The sequence below is a fragment of the Lissotriton vulgaris genome, unplaced genomic scaffold (genome assembly GCF_964263255.1).
Source record: "Lissotriton vulgaris unplaced genomic scaffold, aLisVul1.2 SCAFFOLD_1199, whole genome shotgun sequence".
NCBI classification, from domain to species: Eukaryota; Metazoa; Chordata; class Amphibia; order Caudata; family Salamandridae; genus Lissotriton; species Lissotriton vulgaris.
Window position 1 is genome coordinate 316,476 of NW_028251169.1, and position 25,635 is coordinate 342,110.

The following is a 25,635-nucleotide window of genomic DNA, read 5'->3' on the forward strand; positions in this document are numbered from 1 at the left end:
TATTGCTACACCATATACTCTTAAGTGCATTATAATCCTTGCGGTTACTTGCCAAATTTGTTTTGGCTTTATCAAAACATGTCGTGTAAGGTGTCATATGCTTTGGAATACTACCCCCTCGCCAGTTCTGGTGACGGGGGTAGCATTCCACCATTCTAGAGGGAGAAGACATGTTACTTTGCTTAAATGCGGTTAAATCTAACCAGAGCAGCAGCATCACAAAATGGATGCTGCTGCCATAGACACAAATCTGGGCTCCTGCTGCTGACCGAAACTCCGACAGGGGAGGCCTGGACAAATGGTATCCTGTCACAGGGAGGTGTTACACCACCCCAGACAGGAGATAGTGGATTGTAGCAGGGAGGGTTGAATAAAACTAGACACTGCCTGGGGCGCACAAGGCACCCCATGCATAGTCCAGTTCAAACCGGTTCTGGGACACTCCAGCCCCAGCTCTGGCGCGAAGCTGGACAAAGGGAAAGGGGTGTAACCACCCCCTTCCTGGGTCCCACCCATAGGAGGGACCTAGCAGGTGATAAAGCCCCTTGATTTGGAATAAAGGTAGGAGCTGTGCCAATGCAATTTAAATCATATTGACTGAAACTTTGAAATGAAACTCTGGACCCTTCGACATCCTACTCAACGTAGAAGACTGAAGAATCTCCCTTGTGGTGAAGGAGTGGCCACCCTGTGCAAGCAGGCACCATCAGCGTGACAAGACTTTCTTTGCCGTTGCTCCCGCCGGAGCTCGAATGACAGAGACCAAAAAGACCTGGACTTCCAGACTTCCAACAGCCCTATCCACAGTCCTAGCAAAGCTTAGACCTGTGGAGGCGACGAGAGACGTGGGACCGGCCATCTTGAAAAGTCAACAAAGTGCTTCCTGTGCAGCTCCAGAGGTTCCCTCGATGCTGTGCTTTGGGGTTTGAGAAGCCCCAGCCCCGAGCAGCCTGTGCTCCAAAGATCACCTCTCCACACTCTTTGAGTGCTGCGTGGGGCCCTTTTGCACTTTTCCTGGTCGACGCGTTGTCCGGTTGCTTCCCCGTTGGCTAGTGGCCTCTGGGACAACGAAACATCAAAACTACACTGCTGGTCTGGTTGCTCCAGACTGGCACCAGCTCCCCTGAAAAGGAGCCATCGATCTGATTTTCCCGGTCCGATCAAGAAGACATCTTCGAGTCCTGCGTGGGTTGCCTTTGCCAAGGCTTGGTGACTCCAAACCAAGAACCGACACAGCCGACAGCAAGAGCCTTCTTGGGACAGCTCGTGTTCCCCAGCTGGTCATCTTCGATCCTTCCTGGTCCACGTGGCAGCGGAGACAAACCCCTTGAGATCACCTGATTGCAACCCGACATCGCCTGGTTCCTTCCTGGTTCCTGGCTGGTCACTGGATAGTGACCAGAACATTGTCCCCTCTGCTTTCAGGTACTCTACATCTTCGATCCACCCTTGGATCCAACCGGACTCTTCTCTCCTGGCTGCCTGCAGCATCTTCATCTCCAGGCTCCATAGAACTTACGACGAAACCCGACACACTTTGGCACCTATGCACCCGCTTCCTGTGGGTGAGGTAACGATCTAACTCCGGTGCTCCTATAGTGGATTACACCTCTAGTGTCCTAGTTTTAAGTGGCTAAGTTCTAGTCCAGTCGGAAGTCTCCGAAACCCATAACTTTCTGATTTTTACGCACCATTGACTTGTATGGTAAACGCGGTTGCCTATAGACTCTGCACCCATATCCTGTGGGCCTCCCCCGATCTATCCTTCGTTAGTCCAGTGTAGGCCCAGCGATTCCCAAGGCCCTAGGCCTATTCATTATTCGTGACGTGTTACTTATACCACTTTCTTAATATATGGTTTGAGTGGCCACCCAGCCTATCCATAATTGTGCAGCTTATGTATGTTATACTGTGTTCTCTGTTTAACGCTTGTGCTCCTGTGCTCATAAAGAGTTAAGGGGATTATTCTAGAAATAAATACATATATTTTGTAATATATAACTTGTGTGGTGTCCTTTCATTTGGTATTAAAAGGGATTGCATATGGTAAAACAGCTGGCTTCACATGCCCTCTTGAGTTTAGCCTAAGACTGCTTTGTCCACGCTACCCTTAGGATAGCTGGTCTATAAGGTTGACTTACAACCAATCACCATAAGGGTCGTTTGGACTGGTGCAAGGTGCTCACTAGAATAGTGAACACCATATACCAGGCCAACTCCTCACAATAACCCTTCCCGGTATTAATCTGTGGTTGTTCCTCCAGGGCATTATTACTACAGCAGCTGTGTAGCAAGGGCTGGGGGGACAGGAGCTGAGGGGTCGGTGCAAACCTCAAAGGGGAAGATGAAGCCGGTGACATTTACAAGGACTTTAAGTGCATTTAGGTTTGTGGTATATTCTTTGATTATATGTATTATTTATCTACTTTACACCATTTAAGATTGTATCTTTTGATCTTCCTTGTTGTCTAGCAGTGTGGAATGTTCCTCTGTTTATTTATTTATTTATTATAAAGTTTTATATAGCGCGGACAAGACCCGTGGGTATCAGAGCGCTTTACATAGAAGACGTAGAAGATAAACAAATATATCAAAACGGTTATACGAATAACATAAATGAGGTAGATGATATATATTCAAAACACACAAGTAGTTAGCGTTAATAGACTGTTGGAGTAAACTTCTATCCCAAGTGATATAAGGGGACAAGTATGAGGTAGTTCGTTATATGTTATGAAAGTTCTACTCTAAGTAGAGTATTTATTCATCAGAAAGCTCTTCACTTCTCGTTTGAATGTTGCCACATTCTGGGTCTTCCTAATGTTAGGAGGGAGTGAGTTCCAGATTCTGGGGGCAGCTCCTGAGAACGCTCTGTCATAGGTTTTCTTCTTACGGAAAAAGGCTGGCCGTAACAGCAACTCCTCAGCACTCCTAGCTGGTCTATTACCCCCCGACAGCTGTAGCTTCTTCGCTAGGTAACTTGGGGTGTTGTGGTGTAGCGCTTTATGGGTGATACATGCTATCTTCATTTGGATTCTGGCTTCATAGGGTAGCCAGTTTAAAGCTTTCATGTGTGGGGATATGTGATCATATTTCCTGGATCCGGTGATAATTCTTGCCGCAGCGTTAAGACAGGCTTTCAGTGGCGCTGTGGACGTTTTTGGTAATCCAGCTAAAGTGGTGCAGCCATATTCAATCCTCGAAATGACTAAAGATTGGATTGCCAGTTTGAGATCCGTCTCTGAGATGAACGGTTTCAGTTTTCTTAAGTAATTCAGGTGGAATCGTGCATTTTTTGCCATTGAGTTAATGTGGGCTTTCATGTCCAGATTCTCGTCCAGTGTGATTCCTAGTGATTTCGCTGACTTGATTAGTGTTGGGGTGCAGTTTAGTGCAGTCACGACTTTCGTCCATTCCTTTATTTCCGTATGGCTCCTAGCTGGTGCGATTAGTAGGAACTCTGTTTTGTGAGCATTTAGCTTCAGCTGATTGGTAGTTAACCATTGTAGAGCCGTTTTTAATGACTTGTTCATTAGTTCAATGTCTTTTAGGGATGTGATCTTTAAGTATAATTGCGTGTCGTCTGCGTACATGTGATAGGATATCTGTGACTTTTGGAGAATTTCTGTAAGCGGTTCGACGTATAGGTTAAAGAGATCTGGGGATAACGTCGATCCTTGAGGGACACCTATTGAAATAGGGGATGGAAGTGAGATTGACTGGTTGACCAGGAATCGCTGCGTCCTGTTCTGTAGAAAAGAGTCGAACCATTTCAGCACAGTTCCTGACAGTCCCATTCTGTCCCGCAGCCTAGTCAGTAATGCTTCGTGATTTACCGTGTCGAAAGCCGAAGACAGGTCAAGGAGAATCAGTAAGCATGCTTGGTTTTGGAGCTATAGCTCTGAAGTTAGAGACTGGATGCTAACAAGGAGAGACACTCTGCTAGGATCTGGAGTGTTGTACTTCTTTCATGAATAAATCTACATTTTATACATCCTGGATATCTACGAATTATTCCCAGCATGCAACATAAAAACATTAAGTAAAGAATATGTTAGCAAAAGGTAAGCAAATCTTGATCTTGTGCTTTATGCACAAGATCAAGATTGGAGTTTCCCCCTCTTATCTTCAGTCCCTCGTTACACCTTATATCCCTGCCCGTTCACTTCGCTCTTCTTCCCAACACTTATTCTGTATTCCTAAGTTTAGACTCTCGAGAATGGGCGGCAGCTCATTCGCAACCTTGGGACCCAAGCTTTGGAACTCACTTCCCTTGGTTCTGCGGATGGAGAAATGCCACATTCGTTTCCGTAGAGCCGTGAAGACCTGGCTTTTTGTCCAATATTTCTCCTGGGATTGTATTTTTGCTGCAATTGTCTTTCAACGCCGGGAAACCCTTATGGGTATCGGTTGCACTATATAAACTAAAAAAAAAATTAAATAAATAAATACTAGAAAAATATGAGTACGTCGCTAGGTTGTGACACCATCTTTAGCAACCAGGCTCATATGAATTTTCTATGAAAACGTTACAGTAAAAATAAATTTCAATTATTAGTGTGAACTCGTCACTAGACTGTGATATAATCTTCAGCAAAGAAGTTCATTTAAAGTAAAAGTGTTGCTAGACTATAAATAATCTTCAGCAACAAAGTTCAAGTGAAAGTCAATAAATAGATAAACCAGCAGTCAAGGAAAACGGTTTACAGTTTTCCAATAATTACCTTCAATAATTAGTCACACCTTAGCTTGAAACTCAGTGCTGTGTCAATATCCTCAGAGAATGTTGCAGATGAGTAGATATTACCGTTGAAACAAGTCCAATCAGTTGAAAATATGGCAGATAAACGGAGCAAGGTAGACTGGATTGAAGTAGAGTAAGAATTTAATAATTCAGGAACAATGTGAAGAAAAATTCAACAGTAGAAAAATAGAGAGATGACACTAAATATTTCTGCATAGATCTTCAATCTTCAAATAAATCCCAAAAATAAGGCGGAGGGTCCGTGGAATGCTGTCTTCACCACCTCGTCTCCAAATTTATGTTGCATGCTGGGAATAATTCATAGAAATCCAGGATGTATAAAAATGAAGATTTATTCATGAAAGAAGTACAGCCCTCCAGATCCTAGCAGAGTGTCTCTTCTTGTCAGCATCCACTCTCTAACTGCAGAGCTAGAGCTTCCAACAGAGGAACATTCCACACTGCTAGACAACAAAGAAGATCAAAAGATACAATCAAATTATGTAAAGTAGATAAATAATCCATTTAATCAAAGAGTATAACAGTTTGGTAGGAATGAAAAAAATGTAAAATGTAGGAGTAATAAAAAGTGTCTGTACTTCCCATACCGGGAGTCGAACCCGGGCCGCCTGGGTGAAAACCAGGAATCCTAACCGCTAGACCATATGGGAGGCTGCTTACACAGTGCACAGTTCAGTTTCTGTGAGAGGAGTCTGTCCTGTTAGACTCCCATCTCTACACTTCAAGTCACACTGCCACTGTCAGGGTATGGCCATCAATGGGGTCACAGACCCCCCACTCCTGACAAACCAGAAGGAATGAGGGGTCATGATTTGTGAAACAACCTGCTCATGTCTCATCATTTACAACCCTGGAACAACTTCAGACTCAGAGCCCAGGACCAGAGGACAGCAGCAGCCCACGCATTGCCTCTTACTGTCCCCGCCCGAGCCAGACAAAGCCACGCGCCTCTCCCCAGGACCCTCCTTTCACTCCTGTGTCTCCTTACCAAGCTGAGGGCTCCACAGACCCCTCTCCAGTTACAGTCCCGCTGCTTCCTTGATTAACTCCCCCACACCCCTGCCCTGCACCTGTCAGAGGCCCCAGGCTCCCTCCAGGGGCCCCAGTTACACCCCCTCTCCCCTGTACCTGTTACAGGCCCCAGGCTCCCTCCAGGGGCCCCAGTCACACCCCCCTCTCCCCCTGCACCTTTCACAGACCCCAGGCTTACTCCAGGGTTCCCAGTTACACCACCTCTCCCCCTGCACCTATCATAGGCCCCAGGCTGCCCTCAAGGGGTTCCACTCTCACCCTACTAACAGCACCCAGCCCAGTCCTGACACTCGATTGGTTAACACAGAGGAGGGAGGACCAGCTCAGGTGCACCCTGGTTTCTTCCCATGCGCAGGGTGACCGCCAGGGGGCAGCACCGCCACAGCACCGCCACAGCACTCACAGCCCACCAGCCCTTCGGCGAGGCCACAACTTTTAAGGTGAAAACAAGTAGCAGAAACAAAGTACGGATTTGTTTTCGGTTTTCAGCGTGAAAGTTAGGAATTTAGTTATTTATGGGCATCCAAAAACTCTCCCAACAGGTGTTAGATCACTTTCAAAGCCTTCTCAACAGAGAAAAAGAATCACAAATTCCTCCCTGTATTTTGAGAGAGCAGAGGCATGTAATGATGGGACCCTAGGCCCGCATGCTGGATGAAAGGACGACACTGGACACCAGTAAGATAGTACATCTATATCCACAAGCACGTGCGCTCGGCCTCTTTTATTTGCAGCGTCACCAGGCCCAGTGATGTCTGTGGTGGGTTGGTGATCAGTGTAGTACAGGGCTGTAACAACTAGACTGTGTCCTTGCAGGACACTACATCCCTCCCAAAGTTTAAGGAAAAAAACAAAATGTCCAACCTGCAAGAGAACAGAATAAAACAATTTACAACCCCAACAGATCTTCTTCAGGCGATCGGCTGGGAGAATGTTGAAAAGTTCCAGGATTACAAATCCAGTCAGATGAGCTTCACCTCAGTGGTGTACTTCAGATCATCCTTGTCTTGCTGCACTTATGTACATTGTTCAACACTTGGGGTATCTGGAGCAGAATAGGATTGACCCTTGAGGGGTCTCGCCGGTGTTCCGATTCCGATGAATGACAACGCTTGTTGGTTGTTGGAGACGACTGCGGCATGGTCTTTCTTTGATCTGATCTTGATGCTTTCACACATTCTGCCGGCCAAGTAACGTCCGACTTGCCTTTCTTGCCCGACTCCTCTCTCACTGGAGCCTCGAAGATTGGCCTCTCCTGCTTGGACTCTTCTCTCAGTAGAGTCGCTGGGAGGACACTCTTGCTGGACACGATGGGACCCGGTGGACCGTGCGGGGCTTCGCATGAGCCGCGCAAAGGCGTAGCTGAGGAACTGCCAACGGACTCACTGCCAAGTCGCTCATGTTGCCCTCGGGGTGTTGATGTCATCCGCCAGGATGGTCTTGCCGTTAGGACATGGGTTCAGTGCCTTCTTCAGACTGCTTCTCGGTGCCAGGTGTTCACCTGGGGCCTTCGTGCTTCCTGTTGCCTGTCGTGGAGCTGCCGCTGCTGCACCTCTTCCATACAGATTCCTCTCTCACAGGAATTCCGCCGAGGCCCTTGTCCCCTAGACTGCCACGTGACCGTGTGGGCTGTGTGGGTCGCTGTGGAACTTCGGACAGGGCCACAGTCGAGTCTTGTGTAGTCCACAAGGGTGGATTGTCTAGTGCTCGGGTATGGTCTGCTTCGGCAAGCTCCAGGTTCACGGGGCACACATACGGTTCTTCAGTGGTTGGTCTCCTTACATGCGGGTTGTCAGGATTACTGGGATCCACACGGCTGGTGCGATGCTCCTTGGACAGCACCGATGTTCCTGTGTGCTGAGTGCGGTTCTCTCTCTTCCCCTTGTGGAGTGATGTTGTGTTACTCCATTCTTCCTCTTCGTTCTCTTTCTCAACGCGGTCCAGTCTTCTTTCTTGCTTGCTCTTTCTAACCAGGCTTCTCCATGTAGCGGGCCCTCTACATGTATCTCCCCTGGTCTTGTCCATGCGGTGGGACACTGTCTTCACTTGGCTTGATGACTAGACCTGCCGTCGTATCTTCCCTCTACTTGATCACTTCTTTTCCTTTTCATCAGGAAACCCTTCCTTGGTCATCGGGTTTCTTTGGCTCTACGGTTCCTTCTTCAGTGGCACTTCTGCAATTCTCTGGCGAATCGGCTTCTTGTCTTCTTCCCTTTCTTTGTGGCGTCGTGCCCTTCTTCTCCCTGTTCCATCTCGCAACGCAGTCTGGTCACCGTACTGTCTTGGTCTTCCCAACCAGTCTTCTCCAGGCAGCGTGCACTCCACCTGTTTCTCTCTGGTCTGGGCATGGCTCTCCGACACTGTGATCTTCTCTTCTTGTGACTGGACCGGTTGTCCCAATCTTCTTGGTTGCTTCTTCTTTTGGCGACCAGACTGGGTGGTCGGCTCTTTGCTTGGACTCGACCATTTTGCGGGTCGGTTTCTTTGCTTGGGCGCGACCATTTGGCGGGTCGGCTCTTTTGATTGGGTGCGACCATTTGGCGGGTCAGCTTCTTGGGTGCGTCACATCGTGTGACTGTCCATGGTACCGGACTTGCGTGATGGCGCTCCACGTGCTCCTCTCCCTCCTTGTGGTGGCATCTGGTTGTCACGTGGCGCGTATTCTGCGCCCTTGCGCTTTCGTTCCTTCTGGTACTTGCTGCGCACATGTTCAGTGGCTTCCTCTGTTCCAGGCGCTGATGTGTACTTTCCGCGTCCGGAGTACATCTGCGCACTGTCCCTTTTGCTCTTGCTTCTTGTTGTGTGATCCATTGCAAACTTCCCTTGATGTGACGGCGGGCAGGATGCCGCCCAACGTGGTCTCCTTGCTGCAGTCGTTCCTTGTGCCTCTGGCGCGTTCCGGTGCTGTCTCTTGCACTGCTGGGTGTCCAGTTATATGCTTGGCAGTCTCCACTGTGTGATCGCTATTCACCGTTGCGGCGCGCTTTGTCCGCGCTGTGGAGGGTTGCGTCACCACTCCTTGTACCTTTGCTTGGGCATGCCGTCAAACGTGCTAATGATGGCGCTCTGGTTGCTGTGAGACTTCGCTGCCTCACTCTGGGACCTTTGTGCACTGTCCTGTGGTGTTGGCGTGTCGCTATGCAGCGTCACTCTGGTGCTCCTGGTTTCTGGCACTACTGGCACGTTCCGGCGCAGTGCTGCGTGGTCCTGTCATGCGGATGTGGGGTTCTTGCACTCCCGTCGCGTTCTTGCGCTTTGTGGCGTGTTTCCGCGTTTCTGGCGCATTCCTGCGTCATCTCCTTTTGTCCTCAGGAGGTTGGGTACTGACGTGGCGTCATTTGGGCGTGGCTGTGTTCCTCTGCTTCTGGCGCGTTCCTGCGTTTTTGCTCCGTCGTCCTTCTCCTGGTGCGTGTGTGAATACTGATCGCCGCGTTTTCCTTCGGGCGTGGAGTTTCTTCACTCCTCGCGCTTCCTGTGCATCGCAGTGCTGTGCTGTCCTGCTGGGGCTCACTTGCTGCGGTGGCTTGTCATTTCTCTTGCTGTGTGGCTTTGGTGCGCCAGTCCTGTGCTTCACAGTGCTGTGCTAGGCCGGGGCTTACTTGTTGCTGTGTGGCATTCCTGCGCCACTCACTAGTGATTGTGTCCTTCTCCTGGCACATGGGTACTTGGCTTGACACACCTGTGCTCTTCCCTCACTTGTCCCCGTCGTGCTGTATGCTGGCGTCCCTTCCTTTAACTTGCTAGGGCTTGTTTATTTGCTTTTCTTTGCGGTGCAGGGAGTTGGCCACTAGGTGGCAGAGCTGCGCTTTTCCCTGCGGTTGGCAGCCTTGCTTCCTATACTGAAGCCGGGACAGGTCCGTGAGGCTGTTTGGAGCACACGTGTGCAGCAGGGGCCTCAACACTCTCCCCCTGTGCTTTTCCTCGTGTACTGTGCATCTCATCCGCATGCATTGATGCTGCAGGCGGGACCTTGACACCGTGTGCAGCCTCTAGCCAGCACACCACAGCGGCACCTCGCGGTAAGTCCCTTTTCCTTACTGTCTCTGTGTCAGTTGGTGCTGGGAAGGTGGGGTGGGGGGGCACACCGGCTGCCTCTGTGCCTTTTCTGTCTTCATGGCCGCGGGCCGCACACCTGCTTTTTAGGTTTCGCCTGGGGCCGGAGCTCCTAGCTCCGCCCAGGAGAAATCTTATGTCCCTACAGTGTGGGGCTTAGTCCCGCCTCTGCTTCCATTGGCTAGCTCCATAAATGGAGGCTAGCCATTGGAAGCCGGATCTGTCCGTCAAGGCCGGACCAGATTCGTGGGTGTTCCCGAGATTTTTTCCCTCTCCACCCTTTTTGCATCGTCATCGGGCCGTGGGCGGAGTTTCGTTTTTTTTTTTTTAGGTGTTTGTTTTCGTCATTCCATGCCGACCACGGCCGCCGGTAGAAGTCCAGGTGAGTGCCCGTTCCCGCCCCCCCCGCTGACCGTGTGCTGTTCCCGCCCTCCCCGTCCGAGACTGCCCCCCTCCCGCTGTCCGTGTGCCCATAGGTGCTTGCTTTTATTTCATTTCGCCACCACCAATGCTTGCTTCCAGAGCTGCCCACGCTGAAGCCCAGCCCTGCCCTTCCCACACGTTTCCCTTTAAGTACTCGCTGTTCCCACCCCCCCTGTCCGTGTCCGCCCCCCCTCCCGCTGTCCGTGTCCGACCCCCCTACCGCTGTCCGTCCCCACTCCCGCTGTCCATGTGCCCGTAGGTTCTTGTTTTATCATCTGTAAGGGACGAGATAGAATTCAGCCAAAGCCGACTCATGGTTTTGTTCTTCCAAAGCAGGAAATTAGGTACCTTTATATCATGTTATAGTAATCCATGTCATTTACAGCGCTGAGGAACGGCACAAGTGGAGTATTAGGCGCTTTATAAAAACAAGTAGTATTAGCATCGGTTATGTGGGCAATTTCGGTGACCATGCTGTGGTTTTCGGCTGCCCTTTGCACAGCGCACACAGCGTTATCAGCAAACACCCTTCGACGATCTTCATTGTAAAGAACGGAGACCGCCGACCTCCGTCTCACCCCCAAACCTTTGCAGAAATTGGATATGTGTTTCCGCGCGCAGGCGGCAGCCTTCAGATTCCGCAATAACCTGTTTTGTGTAAATGTGTCAAAGTCTTTTATCTCGCTGCGGGTTCCCCCCCTCGCCCCAGATACCATTGGCCTACCTCGGAGTTTATGACAAAGTTAAAAATTATTCATTAAACTGACCTGCCGTATATCCAGCAACTGGAAAATTGCCTGGCACTTCTATTTGGTTTGTACATGGGTTCAGGAGTAAATTTTTAACTTAATTAATTGGCCGTTTCTGTTGACAAGAAATTTATGTGGTAATAATTTGCTCGGAATAGATGGCGACGGTTGGGAAGGGGCGATCCATCAGGGACCTGCGTTCCAGCAGCTGCACAGCAGCCATTATGAGAGTATTCCAGGCCACGCCGACCCCGTGTTTGTGCAGGCCGGATTATATACCCAGGATCCATGGCCTGTCGCGGAGGCGCTCATGGAGGCCTATGATAACAACGGCCCGGTGATTTATGGCTTGCTGTGAAAGCAGGCCATGATGAGATTACAGCACAAGTGTTTCTCAAGACCTGATTTGTGGTCGGAGCCGATGGTAAATCACTATATATCTGAAAGCATGCTCCACAGAGGAGTGCAATTATAGTTTAAGACAGCCACTTTTTATTTCATTTTTATCCGGGGTTTTTGTCTCTTTTATGTTCTCCCTCCCTTTTCCCTCTGCCTCCGCCTAAGGCTTCAAAAGCCTTTCACCTTCACAAGTCCTCTCCTGGTTAGCTGCCCTGGGAGGGCGCAGACTGGGAGGTTCCAAGTCTTGGAGGGACAGAGGGAGGGGGGTGGGGGGGACAAACAGAACGGGTAGTGGCCAAGCCATTAACATCGGCGGCTTCTTTGTGCTTTTTTAAAAATGTATTTTTATTTGAGTATGGAACGTACCACATCCTTACTACAGCAAACTTGAGGCATGACGTGACGATGGTAGTGGCAAATTATCCTATTTATGTAGGAAGAGTTAAATCTGACAGAATTCCCTCCTCTATAGAGACAACGCGGTGGGAGAACAACTTCTTGTATTCCAGTCTGGATATAGTATTTCCATCAAAATTGCACGATTTTGCCTCACTAGGTGACTCTATGTCACTAACTATGGCATCCATGCTTTCTTAGCCACCTAGTGCATTCTGGTAGTCGCAGTCCTGATTCACATTAATAAAAACAGCTGGAATAAACTGCAAGCTTCAATTTGCAGCAAATTGCTAAAGGAAAGCCAAGGTCTCGATCGCTTTGTGATTGGTAACATTTTGGCCCAGTCATTAAACACTGTTTTGATTGTCTGATATAATTGTAGGGGTTGTGCAGGCAAATATAAACACTTTGCTGTTTGTAATGCCTATTCTGGTAAATGGTTCTGCAGACAGTGTTTTCCATTGAAATATGGGTTTTAGGTCTCGCATGGCGTACTGCGCACATGCGCAGTCGAGCTCTCGAGATTTTATGTTTTAGGGAGAGTTTCACTAGCGAGGGTTAAGCCCTGCCCCTCTTCTCCATTGGCTGGCCTCCTAAACGGAGAAGAGGTCCTACTGACGTTAAGTTTTCTTATCTTCTTTATGGTTCCAGATGGCCCCATAAAGAAGATAAGGAACCTTTTACCCCAGCAGGAAGTCGGGGCGCCCAGTCAGAAAAGGACAGGCTAAAAGATAAAACTCACGTTATGCCTGCCGTGGCCACAGACGCGATGCCAGTAAAAGCCTCCCCCCCCCAGCTGTGGCCACCGGTGCCCGCGATGGTGCCTCCATAGTTTCCGAGTTGCACGTCATTTCTGTCATTGAAGATTAGTGATAGCTTTTCATTCAAGGTCACTTTACATTCTGGAACTTACTTTTTGAATTTTACCATTGTTGTTTTGGGCTTTAAATGCCCAAACTATTGTTATCAAAAACAAAACTGACGGACCACTCGACTGCTGGGGATTTGCTGTACAGACGAAACGCCAGAAAAAGCCCACCCCCCCCAGATGTGGCCACCAGTGCCCGTGATGCTGCCTCCTGTTTCCCCGACCGAGCACGCCCTGGGTGGTGAGCGTTAGGGCGCCGCACCTGCTTCCCTTGCACGCAGCAGCAGCATCCCGGGCAGAGGCTGAAGCCGTGGGGGTGCCTGCCGTCAGAGAATGTGCGGCTGAGAAGGGAGGAGCATCCTCTCCCGTCCGTCTCCGGCTCTGCCCATGACTGTGCCCGGCTCCTAGCCGGTGCGGGCGGCCGGACCCGACACCCCAGCCCCCCTCCTCGCTGGGTGACAGCGGAGGGAGAGCGACCCCCACTACTTGTGCCAGCAGCAGCCGAGGGGCAGCAAAGCCTTCAAAGTGGATGCGGTCTGGGAGTTCGAGGGGAGGCACCATGGGAACTCCGCGTCCTGCTGCGTGTCGTCCAGCCCCAAGCTGCGCAGAAATGCCCATTCCAGGCTGGAGTCCTACCGGCCTGAGACAGACCTGAGCCGGGAGGACACAGTCTGCAACCTGCAGCACGTCAGCAACCGGGAGAACATGGATGGTAAGAGGAAGCACAACACTCATATTAAATATTCCATCATATTTTCTCTTGGAGAGAGACCTGTGAAGCCCATCTTGCATGTAATCCCCAAACTTATTTTACCTTCCGCGTTCTGCTTTTATTTTAGATGATTTTGGTGCAGCGAGCACACAACACAAATTTTAGATTTGATTTGTTGCCATACTGCTTATAAGAATCACTTCGTCATTTAACAGGAAGCAGTTTATTTTCTTTAAAGAACTGCATTAGGGAGGGGCAAGGGAGGCTGGCACCCTAACCCGGTAGTAGGCAGTAATCTATAGGTGCACAAAGCAGAGCGAGAAACCTGCTTCAAGGCTGACCACGCCTTCTCTCACTTCCCCACCTGTACCTTCTGCAAGGGTGCAGTTTGCAGCCCCAGGAAATCTGGACACTGATTTATGAGGGCTCGTTTTGATTGGCCTGCAGTTCAAGGCGAGGTGGAAAGGGTTGTAGGACAAAGCACAGACAGGAATTGAACTTTAGCAACGCATACTAATTCCCTACATCTGCACTTAGTTAATATCCGAAGGTGATACAAATGCATAGAAAAAGTAAAAGCTGCCTAATTCTGAAAACACTATAACTGCTGACAAAAGGTAGTTGGTGTTTTTTTTGCCTAATTCTGAAAACACTATAACTGCTGACAAAAGGTAGTTGGTGTTTTTTTTCCTGTGTCGAGGGAGGGGCACTGTGTGTGTGGCTCTGTGTGTGTGTGACTCTGTGTGTGTGTGTGTGTGTGGCTCTGTGTGTGTGTGGCTCTGTGTGTGTATGTGCCTCTGTGTGTGGCTGTGTGTGTGTGGCTCTGTGTGTGTGTGCCTCTGTGTGTGGCTCTGTGTGTGTATGTGTGGCTCTGTGTGTGTGGCTCTGTGTGTGTGGCTCTGTGTGTGTGTAGCTCTGTGTGTGGCTCTGTGTGTGTGTGGCTCTGTGTGTGTGTTTGGCTCTGTGTGTTTGTGTGTGGCTCTGTGTGTGTGGGAGGCTCTGTGTGTGTGGCTGTGTGTGTGTGTGTGGCTCTGTGTGTGTGTGTGGCTCTGAGTGTGTGTGGGTGCAAATGCAATAGGTCTCACATTTCCGAGAGATTAAGCTATTGTAAAGACAATGCCATTTATTTATCTGTTTTCAAAACCAACACAAAAATAATTTTTTTGTCATTTACAATGCCAATAGCTCTAACTTTTCCAAAGGCGAGACCGTTGCATTGTAAATGCTTGTTCCTTTCTTGTACGCTCCATTCTGCCCCTCGCAGCAGTCTCTCCCAGTTCCCGGGCTTGTGCAGGGGAGGGGAGGGGGCGTGTCGCTCTGTTTGGCCGCAGGCCGCACGCTGGCACTTCACTGCGGGTGGGCTCCGCTTCACTTTGGGCAGTGCCCGGCAGCTCTCCTTACGCTGCGGGTTCCTTCATTCCGCCGCCGCAGGTTTGGTCACACTGCGCGGGGCAGGGATCGCTACCAGCAGGCCGCAGGTGGGCTCCGCTGGCCCTGCTTAGCCATATGTTAATTTATTTATTTTGTATGACCTCCTCACGCCCGGCAGGGCGCCACGACTATGCGGGTGGGCTCCGCTTGTATTCAGTGTCCTGCTGCGGGGCTGCCGGGGACAGGAGGCGCTATAGGCAGGCCGTGGGTGGGCTCCGCTGGTCCTGCTTCAGAGTATGTTTATTGTTGGCAATGCGGGTGGGCTCCGCTTGTGATAACGGTCACAGGGGGGGTCGCTTCTTGCATGCGCGGCCCCCCAGGCCCGCCTCCGGCCTACGGGCCTTCTTCGCCTCGAGGGTGGGTTCTGTGTCCTTCATTCAAGGCCTGGCAGCTCAGGGGGCGTCGCAGTCAGGCCGCGGGTGGGCTCCGCTGACCTTGTTCTCTCGCCTGGCAGCTCTCCACACGCTGCGGGAGCTTCTCTCCCCAGGTCATTCACCCCGCCGCCGCAGTCTCACATCATACACGCTGCGCGGCGGGGGACAGTTGACACTGCAGGCAGGCAGCGGGTGGGCTCCGCTGGCCTTGCTTTGTCCGTCAGCCGCCTCTCGCACACCGGCTCACCTTCGGCCTGCGGGCCTCTCCCGGTGGGGTCACGTTGCTGCGGCCAACTCGGGTGGGCTCCGGACGGTCCGCTCTTTACTGGGGCACAGTTGCGGCCGATGCAGGTGGGCTCTGGCCGGTCCGCTTGTCTCTCTCATCCCCTAGCGAAGGGGGGCAGCTCACGATGGGCTCACTAGGTGCGGGGTCGGCTCCCGGTCACCTCTTTTCCTTCTCTGGCCCTGGGGCTCGTCACACGCCCCATGGGCCTCTCGGCGGCCGGCTCATACTTTAGGGGGGGATGTGCCTTTACTGCTGGCAGCTCCCCTTTCCTTTTTCCCTTGAAGGTCTTCAGCCGCGGCACGCGTGGCTAGCGTTACCGCCTCGTCGCCAATGTAATGATGGGGCCCTAGGCCCGCATGCTGGATGAAAAGACGACACAGGACACCAGTTAGATAGTACATCTATATCCACAAGCACGTGCGCTTGGCCTCTTTTATTTGCAGCGTCACCTGACCCAGTGACATCTGTGGTGGGTGGGTGATCAGTGTAGTACAGGGCTGTAACAACTAGACTGTGTCCTTACAGGACACTACAAGGCAGGACCTCGTATGTCATCTTAAAGATTTGTGGGGCCCCGGGCAGGACATACTTTAGAAGCCTTTGGTGGAAACAGCTTTAGCTTTCATTACTCATTTCTACTAATTTAAGTCACACAACACCAAGCAAAACTGTATAATACATTAAAGTGTGAGATGCAAAAATCGAGGGATGTGGGATGGTGAAAAAGTTCACCCCTCCGCCTTTTGGTGGGTGGGCGCCCTGGGCAGTCGCCCATGTCTTTAGACGTCTCTGGAGGCAGGTGGTTAGCTGGCCTCAAGTTGTCTGTGCTCTCCATTTCTTTTTTTTACGTTTTTTCCTTTTTTTACAAAAGTTGAAATATGGTTTTAAAAGCAAGTAAACATATGTTTACACATTCCCCATAGTCCTCTCCATTTAGCAAACATTTCTGATATCACACTAAATTAAAGAACACTCCAGGGGATAACAACTAAAAGAAACTGTACGATGAGAATAAAACAGGAGTGGGCAAATTAAACCTTTTAAAGCACAAATATTTCCATGTTTATTCAAAATCTCTGTTTACAACAGCTGTAAAAGATGTTGATTAATCGAGTTCAGACTGCAGCTTTTTCCCACTTGTTCTGTCACAAATTTGGCAGCCCAAATCGGATAGTTCGGGGTTTCTTCTCTCTGTGATAAAAACTGTACTGTATACATATGGGGTCTCCAGCCTTTTCAGTAGTGAGAGCTACTTCTGATCAGTGAAAATGATTGTGAGCGACTGAAGGCCCCCATTTTCTTGCGCATTGTCAGCAGACACAAACAGGAGGAGGCATCGCCATCGTCCATAAGAACACCATCCGCATCACGACCAGTTCCGACGATAACCTCGCTACCGCCGAACACCTTCACTGCCAGATCCACACCGACCCCAAGACCACACTCAGAGGCACCCTCATCTACAGGCCACCAGGACCCCGCACACAATTCAGCGAAGACATCACTGACTTCATCAGCCCACACGCCCTCCCCTCCGAGGACTACATTCTACTGGGAGACCTCAACTTCCACCTGGAAAAGAAAAATGACAGCAACACCACCACCCTTCTGGACAACCTGGCCAACCTCGGACTCGAACAACTTGTTGATACCCCCACCCACTATGCCGGGCACACGCTCGACCCAATCTTCACCTCCAGCAAGCACATCTCCTTCAATCACACCACAACTCTCCATTGGACGGACCACAGCTGCGTTCACTTCAACTACAAAAAGACCACGACCCACAACCACCCACAACCAAATTCCCCGAAGAAACTGGAACAAAATTACCACCGACCAGCTCTTCACGTCGCTTCACCAAAACCCTCCTGCCAAATCATCGGACCCAAACCAAGCCGCCACCAACCTCACACAATGGATCACCCACAGCGCCGACGAACTAGCACCCTTGAAAAACCATCAAATCAAGCAAGGTAGCAAAAAAGCCCCCTGGTTCAACGATGACCTTAAGAAATCCAAGAAGTTCTGTCACACCCTCGAGAAAGCCTGGAGAAAAAACCCAACCACTGACAACCTGGCCACCTTCAAGAACGCCACCCGCAAACACCACCAACTGATCCGATCCACCAAGAAATCAGTATTCAAGGATCGACTTGACAACAACGCCCACAACAGCAAGGAACTATTCAACATCGTCAAAGAATTTACCAACCCCACTGCCGGCACCAACGACATCACTCCCTCCCAAGACCTCTGTGACTCCCTAGCCTCATTCTTCCACAACAAAATCGCCGACATACATAACAGCTTTGAAAACCAGTCCGGAGACCAGTCCACTCCACCCACCTCCGAACCAAAACCCCCCTCGAACAACCTTTGTGCCTGGAACCCAATCACCACTGAAGACACCATCCACCTGATGAACTCCATCCACTCAGGATCGCCAACCGACCCATGTCCCCACCACATTTTCAACAAAGCAGACTCCATTATCTCACCCCATCTCCGAGACGTCATCAATTGCTCCCTCAACTCCGCTACCTTCCCGGAAAGCTGGAAACATGCCGAAATCAGCGCCCTTCTGAAGAAACCCACAGCAGACCCCACTGAACTTAAGAACTATCGCCCCATCTCGCTCCTCCCATTCCCTGCCAAAGTCATTGAAAAAGCCGTCAACAGTCAGCTCGCCGCCTTCCTCGAATGCAACAAATCCCTCGACCCCTCACAGTCCGGCTTCCGAGCCAAACACAGCACCGAAACCACCCTCATCGCAGCAACAGACGACATTCAAACACTACTGGACAACGGAGAAACAGTTGCCCTCATCCTACTTGACCTCTCCGCAGCCTTCGACACAGTCTGTCATAACACCCTCAAACAACGCAATGTCGGAATACAAGGAAAAGCATTGGACTGGATCATCTCGTTCCTCGCCGGAAGAACCCAGAGAGTCCGCCTCCCCCCTTTTAGATCAGAGGCCACCGAAGTCATCTGCGGCGTACCACAAGGATCATCACTCAGTCCCACCCTCTTCAACCTATACATGAGTCCCCTCGCATCCATCGCGCGCCAACACAACCTCAACATCATCTCCTACGCAGACGACACCCAGCTGATCCTCTCCCTCACCAAAGACCCAAACACCGCCAAAACCAACTTACACGAAGGAGTGGATGAAGAACAGCCATTTAAAATTGAACTCGGACAAAACGGAAGTCCTCATCTTAGGTTCAACCCCTCTGCCTGGGACGACTCATGGTGGCCACCGGCCGTGGGAACCGCACCCATACCTACGGACCACGCACGTAACCTGTGCTTCATGCTGGACTCCTCTCTCTCGATGACCAGACAAGTCAACGCCGTCTCATCATCATGCTTCAACATCCTACGCATGCTCAAAAAAACTTCAGTTGGATCCCCACCGAAACAAGAAAGGCGGTCGCCCACGCACTGGTCACAAGCCGACTGGATTACGGAAACACCCTTTACGCCGGAACCACAGCCAAACTACAAAAAAAACTCCAACGCGTCCAAAACGCCTCAGCCAGACTCATACTAGACATCCCCCGCCAAGCTCACATTTCCGGCCACCTGAAAGACCTCCACTGGCTCCCCGTCAACAAGAGAATAACGTTCCGTCTCCTCACCCACGCACACAAAGCCCTCTACGACCTAGGACCAGAATGCCTCAACATGCGCCTGTCCTTTTACACCCCCACCCGCCAACTACGATCGTCCAATCAAGCCCTCGCCGCAATTCCGCGCATCCATAGATCCACCATGGGGGGAAGATCCTTCTCCTACTTAGCGGCCAAAACCTGGAATTCTCTCCCCACCCACCTCTGCCTTACACAAAACCATCTCTCCTTCAGAAAACAACTAAAAACTTGGATATTCGATAAGTAAAGTACCCCCCCTCCCTCAAGCGCCTTGAGACCCTCTGGGTGAGTAGTGCGCTATACAAATATTGAACTTGAACTTGAACTTGCACTGCGCCCATCTTACCTAACTTTAAACCTAATGTCCATAGAACCAGGCACTATGGTTTGAACAAATTACTTTGTCTAGGGTCACCATGGCATGAGAGAGTGGTGTTGGGGGATGTATGAACATGTGTGCCTATGAATGAGGTATATGTGATAGAGCGCGCAGTTCACCCGGGTCACCGTATTCACCAATTACCTACACGCACTGGGCCCTGGTGTGCATAAAATTTAATACACCATTGACATTTGGGTGAACTGGGTGATGGCTTCTGCTACACGCTTCTATGAGTAATTAGGGTTTGGGTTACACCTCTGCTTACCATGTACCTGACTTACCACAGGTACAACTTTCCGACGGACCTGGAGCTATAAGGGAAAATAGTAGACAGGGAACCTAGAAAGATATATTCTTTATACTCCAGTACATACTTATCCACAATTTCTGTAAAATGACCACAGACACCTGATGAAGTTTAAAACTTTATATAAAGGTTCAAAGAGAAGATGCCAAGACAATAAGCGATATGCAGAATAATATATCAAACATCAGAATCAACACCAATAAGTAACTTTGTATTAGAATTATAACCATTAGAATATATGGGAAGACTAAAGGTAGGAATTTTAGACCAGAACTAGTCACTGCAACTTTATGCTAGGAACAATAGGACGGGGTTGGGACCTAGAACATGTATTTAACCTAAGCGCTTAAACTATTCTTACTAAATTCACTACAATCAGCTAAAGGAAAGGGAAAAATTGGAACATACTAATAAAATATAACAGTTTGGCAATTTCTAAAGGTGGGGAGAGAAGTGGAACAATTCTACATCAATTGCATATAACTTGTTCTCAAGGTGATAGAGCAATATCACAGGCAAGAGTACTTTATAAAAAATCAGAGAGAGAGAGAGAGAGACGCAAACCCACAGGTTAATATTTACCTAGGTCTGAGAGAAGACTAACCCTGGCCACGGGTCAGTTGGAAGGACGGGGACTAGGACCCTCAGAAAAGGAAATACCAGAATGTGAACAGGTACAGCCCACGGACAGATCAGGACAGGATACCCCTCAGGTTCGGGTCAAATGACTAGGCCTCCCAGGATACGACCAACACCCACAGCTTCGGACAGCAACGCCTGCGTTACCCCCTTCTGCAAGTAATCCGCCAGAAACCCCGATTGGATTTTCGAATTCCCCAGCAAAGTGCTTCGCCAGCACTTAGGATTTTCCACCCCTTAGGAGTTTGTGGAAAGTATGGACAAAGTGCTCCGCAGCACTTTCAGATTGAGCACCTATTGAGATCGTAGGGTCAATGACAGGTCTGCTACTCGGACAAGTCGGACAATTTTCTTAAGCTAAACTAGGGTAGTTATACCATTTTGGGGTCTCTCAAACCACCCACTAATGTTGCAAGTGACAGTTTCCCGCATTATGATTGGTCAGGAGAGGTGGTGCGGTCATTACCACCTCCTAAAATTCAACGTTCCCACCATGAAATTTAAATTTTTCTATCCGCCCATTAGGTTCACGTTCCCATCCATAGAATACAATAGAAAATCTGAGTGCACAGGACATCGCAACAAGTCAGTTATTCTCAAGGTGAGTGTCCTCATCATGTGCTGGTTTTCTCAGGCGCATTTGGCTTCGGGAGCCAGCTGGCTGATTTCAGCGTCTGCGCAGTCCAGTTTCTCCCAGGTCACATGGAAATACCCAGAGGAGCTTCAAATATGGCGTAGCTTAAGCACTCCCAGCCCCCAGAGACGCGGTACATGAAAAGTAAGCGAGAACAAATTAAAATCACATATAAAATGATCACACTGTATACCATGATAAAATTTTAACCAACCCTTACTTTATAATTACTATAGCATTAATGTTTAGTGCGAAAAGACAGATAGGCTGAAGCAGCAGTAGCAAGCGGAGAGCGTGGTGAGAGTCAAGCGGCCATTTTTGCAACAGTGCGCATGAGCACAAATTCCCTCCAGAATGCGAGTGCGTCACATCACATGGGTATGACCGACGCATGCGCAGACTGAATGTCAGCAAAGCAGCCGATTCTTTAGTGCAAGCTTCGTTAATATGGAAAAGACATACGAGCAAGCATCCTGGGGACACCCGTGTGTATGGGAAAACGTATAATAAATGACAAACAATTATTTTAGTAGTATTATACATTGGGCGAGGTTCTTGCACTGGGGCAAGGCGCTTTACGTGCGAATCCTTGCTCCATCAATCCCCTCTTTGATGATATTTACTATCATCACCACATGAAGGAAACAGATGCCAACTTTTCTCATTCATCCACATCACTCATTTCAATTTCAACAAATTTATTGTTGAGTTTCCTTTCAGCTTCTCTATGAGAGTGGTGATTTTTCGCCTTTTTGTAAATTGCACTCTTTAATTCTTCTAATTCTAGTTCATCAATGTTTCTTTTCACCCCCCTCTGATTCACTGTATATTTCTTTCTGCACTTCTGGCATTTGCAGCAGATAAAAATGATCAATACCGTTATACCTATTACAACTATTGGCATCAGTATTTTCCACAAAAGATTTCTACCTAGGTTAGTAAACCAACTACCTATAGAGGAGAGACCTCCAGTCAGTCTCGTCCAGGCACTGTCAACCTCCAATGGTTTGAGTTCTTTCTCCAAATTAGTTATGTTCTTCACATATTGTTTTAATTCGATACTTTTATCTGGAATGTAAGTGCAACAATGTTGCGCTTTCAGCATTCTACAGACTCCGCCCTCTTTTGCTAATAGGGTGTCAAGGGCAAGACGGTTTTGTAAAACCATTGATCTGATCGCAACCATTTCAGTGTTGACCATCAGGAATCCAGCAGCAGTGTCCGTTGATAACCGGTCCACTACTGTAGACAATTTGCAGATTCTATGGGTGTTCAGAACTACCCCCATTCCAGGTATCAGTGCACTAAAAATATCACCTATAATTTCACCTACACTTTCACGTTTACTACGCACTAAGCCATTAGTTTCTTCATCGCTTCCAGCTGCATTATTCACATGGTATATTTTCGGGAAAACAATGCCAAAGTAGCAGCTTCCATACCAATGATCCGGCAATTTGAAATAAGCCTTGTTCCCACATATATAATATATTCCGGGAAACACAGGTTCTGACCCATTTTTGAAACCCCAACCTCCAATTACCTTGTAATTATGTTCACACTCGCTGGAACCGATGAATACGTTGTTATAGTACTCTGTCTTTTCCCTATGGATACAAAGTTTCCCTTTTCGTTCAAAATCCAGCAACAAGGCAGGATTAGCTTCGCCTTGCGAGGTGTTATCCATGTGCTCAGCCCACCTAGGGACTCTATCTTTTTCGTCATTTGCTTTCTTTTGAAACTTTTCTCTCCTTCTGTCTGCCATCTTAATGAACATCTTTTCCTGCTCATGTAGAGAACAGGTCAGATTAGATTGTTTAGCTTCATCTAAATCTATATTCCCTATAGTCAGAAAATATTCTCCCATATAACGGGTCACGTCACTGGTAGTATGTACACGGTTCAAATGTCCTCTAATGGGAAGTTCAGAAAATACTACGTCATCATTTGAATAATAGTACTGTAAAGTGCTTCTATAGAACAAGCTAGCTAAGATACTGCAGGAAATTCCATAGGTTAAAGGTAGATGGTGATATGTCACGCCTTCAGCCACTGAGGTGGGTAGCTTCATGCAGACATAACAGTCCTCTATTTCCATAGCTTCTACGTAATGCACCAACAAGTTAGCAAAAACATTCAAATGTGTCCTGTTTCTCATTTTGTGAAAGTGTAGTCCATCCTCATCTGATGCTTCTAAATTAGGTCGTGTGTGTGTCAAGCCTACTTGTTTGTCGCGTCTTTCTAAATTTCGTGGTGTTTCTACAGTCGGTACAACCCCTACGTCTACTGCTTCTGGTTCAGTAGGGGACAAGTTTGGATTTTTGCTTATCATAAAAGGTAGAAAAACTGTTAGTGCTATCCACATTATTATTAGCATTGCTATACTACACAAGCATATTTTACAGCAAGTTTTAAGACACCCACATCGGGACCTTCCAGAGACACTCGGATCAGACATTTTTAGCTTACAGGTGGCTTTTGCTACTCCTCTTCGTTTCTTTGCACCAAAGGCTCACTTCAGGGCTCTCTCAAGGAGGGTCTTCGTCCGAACTTCGATCAGCAATGGACTCGTCGTCACTGTTGCCACTGTGGTGTGGTTCGTCTATTTCCTCCAACACAAAGTAAGTCCACTCAGGGCTCCGATACAGTCGGTTCTGTTTCTTTAGTCTGTCGCTTTTTCTCAGCGATTTTCCTTGGGCTCCCCTTCTTTCACTTTCAGCCCTTTTCCGGTCTTTCAGTTTCTCTTCGACTGTCTTTAGTCTGAGCCTTAGTCTTTTGACGTATCGGGGTGCACTTCTGCCTCCTTTCCTCCCAGTAGTTGAGGAAACTTGCCCTTCTTCGTGCACTCTCTTTACTTTTTGTTGTGGCACCTCTGTTTTCCTGCCTGTCTGACTAGTTCCAGGTCTTTCATCTATGTCTTCTGCCTGGTCCCTATTCTGACCCTGCTCAGGTTCAAATCGCACTTGCTTTTTATTTCCGGTTACTGTCGTTTCCGTTGTCTGAGCACTTTGATCTAGTTCTATCTGTTCCTGTTCATGCTCTTCGATCTCTTCGCTTTCTTCTGCATGAACGTCAGCTCTAGTTTCTAACTGTCCCTCTCCACTTTCTGGAGTCTCAGGGGGAGTTTCGGTGTCCTTATCTGACCCTACTTGGCCTAATTCCTGATCAGGTGTGATGTGATTCTCGTTGACCTGATCTGCTTCGTCTATTTCTAGCTCACCTGGACTATCCCACTCACTGTCTAAGTAGGAATATTTCCTGGTTCGTATTGGATCATGAACCTGGTCGTCGGCAGGGAACCACTCAACGTCTCGACTTGTGCTCGGCAGTTCGATGTCAGCTAGTTCTGGACTCTCCTCCTCGGGAGCTTCCTCAGCTGTGCTGCCTTCAGCTTCAGTCGCGTTTTCTCCAGTTACCCGCTTGGTGTGGCTGGCGTGGATCCACTTCGGTACGCCCGCACACTTTACAGCAGTTGTAGTGACGAGGATCACTTGTCGTGGCTTTCCCCACCTGGGTTTCAGGCAACTGCTCCGGGTGTGTTTCTTTAACGCCACCCAATCTCCTGGTTGCAAGTTGTGTGCTGGAGTCTTTGGCCACTCGTCTTCTGTCTCTCCAATCTGCTGAGAGAGAGAACGCACTTGGTCACCCAGCTGCTTGCAGTATTCTAGTACCATATCATCAGAAATGCTTAGCAGTTTGTGTCCGGGTACCCATGCCCGTCGCATCACTCTTCCCATCAATACTTCATGGGGGCTCAGGCCAGTCTTTCTGTTCGGGATACTCCTCAAACTCATCAGCACAAGGGGTAAAGCCTCTATCCAGTTCATTTTTGTGGAATCACACATTTTGGCCAATCTGGATTTCAGGGTGCCGTTTATTTTGTTCCACTACCCCAGAAGCCTCTGGATGGTAGGCACAATGCAGTCTTTGCTTCATTTTAAATGCTTTACAGAGTTCCTCTAGGACATCGTTGGCAAAATGCCCACCTTGGTCCGTTTCGATTGTCTCTGGGATTCCGAATCTAGGTATCAACTCCCTGAGCAATAATTTGGTAGTGGTTATGGCATCATTTTTCTTTGCGGGATAGGCCTCCACCCACCGGGAGAATAGACAGACTATGACCAGGATGTATCTATACCCTTTGCACCTAGGCATGGTTACAAAGTCTGCCTGCATTCTGACAAAGGGACCTATTGCCTTTCCAACCGTACTTTGTTCTACCACAGTCTTTTTCCCTGCATTGAACTGCTGACACACTAGGCACCTCTGGCAAAGCCTTTCCGCCTGGTTCCTGAATTTTGAATTACAGAACACCTTGTCAAACACTCGACACATCGCGTCTCTTCCCATATGTGTTGGTTCATGTATCATTCTGATCATGGGGTCGATCAAGCTATCAGGCAGTACAGGCACCCCAGTCGGATTTACCACCACACCATCATCTCTCAACTTGCACCCTTTTGCAGCCCACCTTCCTTTTTCTTGTCTGTCTGTTGCCTGTTGCAAATCTTTTAATTCTTCCC

General features: G+C 49.0%; 1 non-coding gene across 1 annotated transcript; it reads right to left on the bottom strand.

Moving 5' to 3' along the window:
* Nucleotides 1-5,343: 5,343 nt before the first annotated feature.
* On the bottom strand, nt 5,344-5,415 carry TRNAE-UUC (transfer RNA glutamic acid (anticodon UUC)). Its single transcript has one exon. It is a non-coding gene; the product is annotated as a tRNA-Glu (tRNA).
* Nucleotides 5,416-25,635: the final 20,220 nt, after the last annotated feature.